At 45.0% G+C, this 8,044-nt stretch overlaps 1 pseudogene; it reads left to right on the forward strand.

The window, feature by feature from the left end:
- The first annotated feature begins 6,874 nt into the window (after positions 1 to 6,874).
- Positions 6,875 to 7,831, forward strand: LOC125757531 (uncharacterized; annotated as a pseudogene).
- Positions 7,832 to 8,044: the final 213 nt, after the last annotated feature.

Genomic DNA, 8,044 nt, shown 5'->3' on the forward strand with positions numbered 1-8,044 from the left:
GTATCGAACACTCGACCTCTGAAGTATATAGAGACACAAACTGAGCTTTTCAAGCATGCAGGGTAACAAGCCTTTGACCTCCAAAATATAACGCACAACTTAATATACCAAGGGTGTTGGGACTTCCAACCCTCTCTACCTGCTGTGCTTCTGGGCTACTGAACCCTTGACAGCTGCGACTGGAACTCTAACTCTGACTTTTTCAAGTGCATAGTGTGCCGAACCTTTGACCTGAAGTACAAGTCACCTGAACCGTAAACCTGCAAAGTGCACAGGGTCTGAAACCCTGGCTTATATTTTTGCTTGATACTTTGAAAAATTGCCGCAGAACTCCTGCAAAATTTTTCTTGCGAATGGAACTGAACTGCTCTGCGATATCAATCATGTTGGATATTAAAAAATGATCGTATCGTGCAGCAGAGTTTCAATCAAACAGTTTTTTCTCTGCAGTGACCACTATGTACACCTAAAATAATTTGTAATCCATGTGATGTCTAATATTCGTGCTGTTCTTGTTATTAGCCATGCATTAATAGCTATTTCAATGTAGATATTTATTTTGCTTACTGGTGTTTTTTATGTATTCCTTTCATTATAGTTTACCTGACATACTATGACGTGCTCTGCTGAGCCATAATCCTGCACTGAGCTCGTGTATTTAGCAACAGCCAGAAAGTAAGACAATAACTGCTCCTTGAATGTACTATTTCATATAATGTCAGCCCACGTTAGCTTGACATACAGACTGGGAGACACCTGAATGTAGGTCAGTTTGTAGATAAGGAATTCCAAATACAATGCTACATAATGAATTTTATTGTGCTCCACATTTGTACCATATTACAACGATGCTTCTGTTGTATTCTGCATATTTCATTGATATGCATGTGCGGTCAAGGAATTTTTCGATGTGCCTTATGAATGTTTTTCGTACATGCATTGCTACCTACACTGATATATGGCTCTTATGTATTAATGAAAACCAGCTTTTACATGTCTGTTGATAGTTTTGCATCGATTTACATTGGTATGAAGGATTTCACTTAAACATAATTAAAGTGATAGTTCAGTGGATATACAATGCATAAGCAAAGTGGCTGCTTCTTAACAAAGCATGCTTATACACACGTTTTGGCTGTATTACTCATGAGAAAGATTCTGGAAGTCAAGTATTTCTTTACATGGAGTGGTTGACTTCTAATATGCATACTTATTTTGTTTATTTATTTATTTACAATACACTGCAGGCTCATGTGGGCCCAGGCAGGAGGAGTAAAACTGCAAAAGTAGCATACAAGATTCCAAAAGGAGAAAAACAAACACTAATATCTCAATTGCAAAGTTAACATATCAAAAATTGATCAGGTCTATCAAGGCAACAAAATTTATGAATGAGAATGGTAGTGGGTTCCACTTGTCAAAAAAAGAAAATTCGAAGGCATTAGTTCTTGTTTGATATGAAATTAAGCATTCAGGGTGATGGTGTCTGATTATTTCATGGTTAATTGGTACAGGTATTGGACCAGAATGGAAAGAGAGTTTGTCATTTTTGTGGAGAAAAAGAAGTTTAAGCCTTGGAATTCTTCATCACAGTTTCAGAGTTTGTATACAATGAGTATGCATGACGGCTGTTGGCAAATCGCTGCTACGGTAGTTAGAAAAATTTGTACAGAAACATGTTAAGTGCATAAGTGTAATGGTAGTGCGGGGAAAGTTTGAAAAAGATCTGTTAAGTGTATGCTCACCCAAGATCGATCCCAGTCTTTATAAATTAAAACATAATTTTGAAAAAGCCTGCGCTTCGGCTGTATCATCAACTCATAAATGATTCATGCATGATGTTCAACTTTCTCATTTTTAATGTTATGCCTACCGAAGACGTATCTGCCTTTAAATCACAGACATAGGTATGCGCACGCACAACATATGTGTGTGTGTGCGTCCTTGTGGTGCAGTTGGCAAACTTCATAATGCTCATAAAAGGTCTCATAAACATCTATATCTATGCAGTTAGGCCTTATATAAGGCCTAACTGCCTTAGTTAAGCCTGAAAGTTAGGCCTTGTATAAGGCCTAACTTTCATGTATCATAGTATATGACTTTATAAGCACCCTAATTCAGGGTGTTTCAAGAAATGTTTCCGAAAATCCTCAGAAATAAAAATATGAGATATATTCACGCTGCCTTCATAATTACTGTTTTTTTTTGTGGCGGCAACTTAAGCTGAGCAGAGGAATAAATTACGCCAGGAATCAAAGAAATTGGGTTATTTAACTTTTAATTAGTGGAGACAAGTGGTCCAGTCAAATGGGTTGCCACTTTTTGATTTAGCGAAAGCAGCCGCTGGCAATTACTAGCAAATAATGAAATCTGACAAATTTCACAGGCGAAACCGAAACTCGAAACAGCGCAACTACTTTTCCGAGATGTCCAGAATGAGCGAGCTTGTTTTACCAGCCACCGATTAATTGACTTCGCTTCGGGGTTGTGCGGATTTCGTATGCAATTAGAGCACGTATGGTGCACGTACGTTAACAAATGCAGAAGAACTAACACCACTGCAATCGCCGTCGTGAATATATGTTCTTAGCCCCGGCGAGAACCCAGTGACCGACTCCGCAATACTAAAACTTTTGCCGAAGTAAAAGTCCTCAATGAAAAATGCGATGATTCCGAGAACCGGCTGCGCCGTTGTAATTTGATTTTCTTTGGTCTTTCCGACACTGACGGGGAAACATCGGGGCAGTCAGAGTCCAAGATTATTTCCTTCTGCTGTCAAAAACGTGGCGTAACACTGGAATATAAAAGTATTCAGCGGGCCTACAGACTCGGCCACTTCTACGGCAATAGAAAACGCCCCATTATTGTGAATGTCTCCCATTTCAAAGATAAATCGACTGTTATTTCGTGCAGTGGTAAGCTTAAAAACACTTCCTTTGTTATACGCGAAGATTATTCCGCACGTGTGCGCCTAGCTAGGCGTAAGCTCTTCCACTACGCTCAGGCAGGGGCGTAGGCAGAAATCTTTTTCGGGGGGGGGGGGGGGCACCTCCTTGATCTGTAGTGGGGACGAGCAGGCAGATGTGGTCGAGTGTCATTTTCTGCTCTATATGCTATGGCAAAAAAAATTTCGGGGGGGGCACGGGCCCGGTGTGCCCTAACGTGGCTACGCCCCTGCGCTCAGGAGAAGAACTTATCTTTCAAAATCAGGTTCGACAAGCTCATTGTTGGAAACAAGCAATATACCGCCTACCATTCAGATACTGACGCTGTGATTGAACTCCAGTCTTAGCCATCACTGCACCCCTCACGCAAGCCTTCCTTCCCCGCATTTATTTGATACTCTCCCTACTCCTGCCAAGGCTAACCATCATCGCTTATCTGTTGCTCTTTCAAACATTCGTAGTTTCTTGCCAAAAAAAATCGCTGAGGCTTTTCTTTACGATAATCACAGTGGCATAGTAATCTTCACTGAATCATGGCTTACATCTGACGTCGAAAAGCATGATCTTTTGTATGATGCCTCTAGCTTCTTTATTTATAGGTGCCATAGGAGCTCACGTAGGGGTGGTGGTGTGCTGATATTTATCCGGTTTTGTTTCACCTCGTGCCATATTGTCATCAAGAGCACCCAGGAAATTGTATGCATCAAGTTATCGCTTAGAACTGGTTCAACTGTCATCCTCATTACGTGCTACCGTCCCTCAAACTGTGACCTCTGTCACCGACGACCTTCACTCGGTACTTACGGATCTCACCTCACGATTTCCAAACGCCGAATACCTACTTTGCGGCGATTTCAACTTTCCCGGTATTGACTCGGTGAAATTGACAGCATCGTCAAGAATTTCTAACACTTCCTTCCAGCTTACCATGTTGTTCAACTTGGTTCAAACTGTTCACCTACCCACACGAGGCAGTAGCATACTTGACCTAGTTCTCGTCTCTAACCCTCTTCTTGTCTAGGCCGTCACACTCCCGATTGATCTAGGTGACCACAATGTTACCTTATTCCTCCTATCTAACCCATATCAAAAAATCATCCTATAAAAATGCATCAGAGGCTATAACAAGGCCGACTTTACAGCCATTAACTGCGAACTTTAAATATTTTACGAACACTTCTGCCAGTCGGCGCTTTCTAGATCCGTTAACGATAACTGGCTTTTGCTCAAACAGCGAATTCATAATCTAATCGACTAGTACGTCCCCTCGGTGAGAATTCGCGGTGATGCGGACAAACCGTGGTATTCAAAACCACTAAAAAGACTATCCCAAAAGAAATGTAGGCTGTTTCGCTTTGCTCGGAATTCGCCTAAAGCAGTAAAGTGGAACAAATACGTCATGAAATCGTGAATTCCCTGTCGAGTGTATTCGGCACCAGTGTACTCAGCGTGGTGATAAGGACACGATATGGGCACACCTACCAGTCACGTGCGTGCGGCACATACCTTCAGACCCAGGCCCATGGTGTGCGGGTATGCGCAGCAGGTGAGTTTCAACCTATATCAACAGAGACTTTGGAAATCCCAACCCGACAGCATAAAGGAGCCTGTGTGGCAGAGAATGTGGTGCAGGCATCGGCGTTGTTTTCGGTGTGCTAAATATCCCATCTGGCTAGATATCCTCCCATCTGGCGATGGGCTAGAGTGTTCTTTACCCCTCCTACCGCGCCAAACCGGTTGACAGAGGTCGCGGACAATGGGGACGCAAGGCACAAAGGGATGCGCCGACCAGGAAGCAGCTCTCTTTGGATTACGACAGGCGGCAGGGAAGGTTTGTAAAGTCCCTGGAACTTCGTAAAGTAGCGACATACGTGCATAAAAGCGCGCCTCCTCTCTTTTCTTCCTCCTCTGCCCTCTCCGAGGCTGGCGCCGCGTCGGTATTGGCAAACTGCCGCCACGTGGGACCGCTCGGAGCGCTCGTTTGTTTACAGTCGTTCGCGATTGCCATCTTTGCTCTCGAAGCGCGGGCTCGCTGTTTCTAGCGGATGTGTTTTATGGATACACACTTTCAATTCCGCGTGCGTTGTGCTCTGAGATACCTTGCACACAAGACCGACGTCACGGTTGGTTGCCATGGGCTTCTACTGCACTTTCGAATGCCGAAACAAATCAAGTGAAGGCAAAAAGCTGTTCATGATACCGTCTGGGAAGCGCAACGAGTTGCGAAGGAGGGCTTGGTTACACCGAATCGAAAGAGAGAACTTTCGGCCGACATTTTTGACGCGACTACGCGAGGTAAAAGTTGCTGTCCTCCCACTATAAGTACTCGTCGAGGTTCGCGCAAATCGCTGCGTGCTATAACACCCCAGACACGTCTCAGTTAATTGTGCAGTACGTCGCTATTCCTCACAGGTTTTATTGCTGCTTCTGCGGGGTTTGTACTAGAGTGTACTAGAAAGGTTGAGTGCCGCGGTCCCCTGCCGGCGCCCATGCTTTCAAACGACTCTCTCCACACGGACACTTGACGCGAGGGCGCTGCGGTCGAGGTGGCTTGGGAAGCGCCGAGTCGCGCGCGCTTAGATGCAAGGGAGCTGTGGTAGTAGCTGAGCAAGAAGCTTCGCTGCTCATTGTTTTTTGTGTTCGCCGTGCCGCTGGCAGTATGCCGAAGAACCGTCATCGGCACTGCTATGCTCCAGGCTGTCGCACCGGTTATTCGGGCGTTAAAGTGACGCGGAAAGTGTCCTTGTTCAGCGTCCCAAAGGACGAAGACCGCCGGAAGCTGTGGGAGAAGAACTTGCATCGCAGCGACAAGCCATTGGACGACCAATGTGCGGTTTGTGAGCTGCATTTCGAAGACCGATATATTCTACGTGACTACATCCATGTTGTGAACGGGGAAGAAGTCCGAATACCACGCGGAGTGCCGGCGCTCACGTGTGATGCAGTGCCAACAATGCTGCCAAATGCGCCAAAGTACTTGACCAAGAAAGTGCCGGCCAAACGCCCACCTCGCAAACGGGAAGCGTCTGCACAGTTGCAAAGTGAAAGACGGAAGAAAAAGAGAGATGCCAGCCCGTGCGGAACAACAGTGTTACAAGACAACGATGACGACGACTGCAGCTCGCCAAAGATTGACGCTGAGAATTTAGGACAGCTAAAAGCTCCGTCAACCTGTTGGTCTGTGCATCGTTTTCAAAACTTCGAAGGTATTGTGTATGCTCTGACAAACCTTGAAACACATACAGGGACAGTGCATTCGGACAGAGCGGTCCTTTTTAAGCTCGGCACAACACAGGAAGTCTCCTTCCAGATCTTTCTCAAGGGGAAACTGGTGTCTGAGGGAGCTGTGACGACGATAAAGCAAGCTGAAGAGGCTCTACTTCGTGCCGAATGTTTAATTACGTGTCCTGGTGCCATATCCGCGTCCGCAATTTTCACAGACGATATGACAAAATCGCTTCTGAATAAGACAGACGTCAAGGAGGGAACCATCTACAACAAAAAATGCGTGGCCACAACAACAACAGAAGGTAAGCTTGAAAACGCAGCTGAAATACTAATTGCGTGGGAATATGCATCGTTGGTGTCTGTTAGTGTATAGGGGGCTCATAAAAATATAACAGTTGTCAACTTTGCCCATCATTAAAGAGGCAAAGGTATTTATGCTTGAGCTGTTGCAATGTCCTTCCCACACAGGGACACTAGTATATTTAGTGATCATTTGCTTGCCACAATATAACTACTAACACACACTACAATGTCATACTCTTTCAGGTATGCCTTGCCTGTCCTGCCGCTACCTCCGAAAAGCTCTCCTGACAAGAATCTCGTGGCTAAAGTGCCATCGTCGCAAGAAGATCAGGACAGCTACCCAGAAGTTAAGGTCCACTCTACAAAAACACCGGCGCCTCTCTAGAAAGGTGGTGAGCCTAAAAGCGCAAGTTGAAAACATGAGAGTCCAGAATGCTGCTATGGAAGAGGAGGCACTGAAAGCGAAAATTTCCAAGTTGCCACTAAAGCAACAAGAGAGTGTACGACACTGTTTTGCTGCATCGAGAAGAAAGAGCACCAACGGGATGCATTTCACAAATGAATGGATGCTCGAATGCATCATGATGAGAATAAAAAGTCCGAAGCTTTACAGACACATCCGAATGCACAACATCCTTGTCCTCCCAGGTGACACCACACTCCGAAAATACACTGCCTCATATAGGAGTGGATTTGGCTTCAACAAGAAAGTCCTAGAAACATTGAAGCTGAAAACAAGCACAATGGACGAGTTCAGCCGTCATGGCGGCATTCTAATTGATGAGCTAAAGCTCTCAGAACATCTCTCCGTTCAATAATGTGGGCGTCTGCAAGGTTTTGTGGACATTGGTCCATTTACACAGCCCGAAGATGCACACCTTCCGTGTGACCATGGAATGGTAGTTATGTTCGTACCATTTGCTGGAAAATGCTCTCAAATTTTAGCAGTGTTTGCTTCGCATGCAAATGTAAAAGGTGAACTGCTCTGCAAAATATTGGTTGAAGCTACAATCTTGGCAGAACAGGCAGGACTGTTCGTGGACTTCATCACTTGTGATGGGGCGTCGTGGAATAGGAGAATGTGGACACTGATGGGTATTCAGGGAACTGCAAGCAGAACTGTCTGCAAGGTGAAGCACCCCGTCGATAAAAAGAGGAGTCTCCATTTTCTCTCAGACTTCCCTCACCTAATCAAGTGCCTCCGCAATTGCCTCCTGAAAGGCGGCTTTGACACACCAAGTGGCCGGGTACAACCTTTTTCATACTGTGCTTATGTGTCGTGGCGTAACACTTTGTCAAGCAACTTATTTTGACTTTTTTTAATGTTGCAGGTGTCCATGTACTTCGTCCGCGAAGCATTCAACCTTGACAAAGAGAACGTGACTCTGAAGGCAATGCCAAAGTTGACGACCAGTCACCTCAATCCTAACGGTTTTGAGAAAATGCGAGTTTCACTCGCTTTTCAACTTTTCGGGGACTCGGTTCTACGTGGCCTGCAGCATTACAAAAGCCAACTTGAAGCAAGGTATGGAAAGGGCGCTATTGATGCAACGGAGTCATTTTTTAAG

This window comes from Rhipicephalus sanguineus, chromosome 2, assembly GCF_013339695.2.
Source record: "Rhipicephalus sanguineus isolate Rsan-2018 chromosome 2, BIME_Rsan_1.4, whole genome shotgun sequence".
Classification (NCBI taxonomy): domain Eukaryota; kingdom Metazoa; phylum Arthropoda; class Arachnida; order Ixodida; family Ixodidae; genus Rhipicephalus; species Rhipicephalus sanguineus.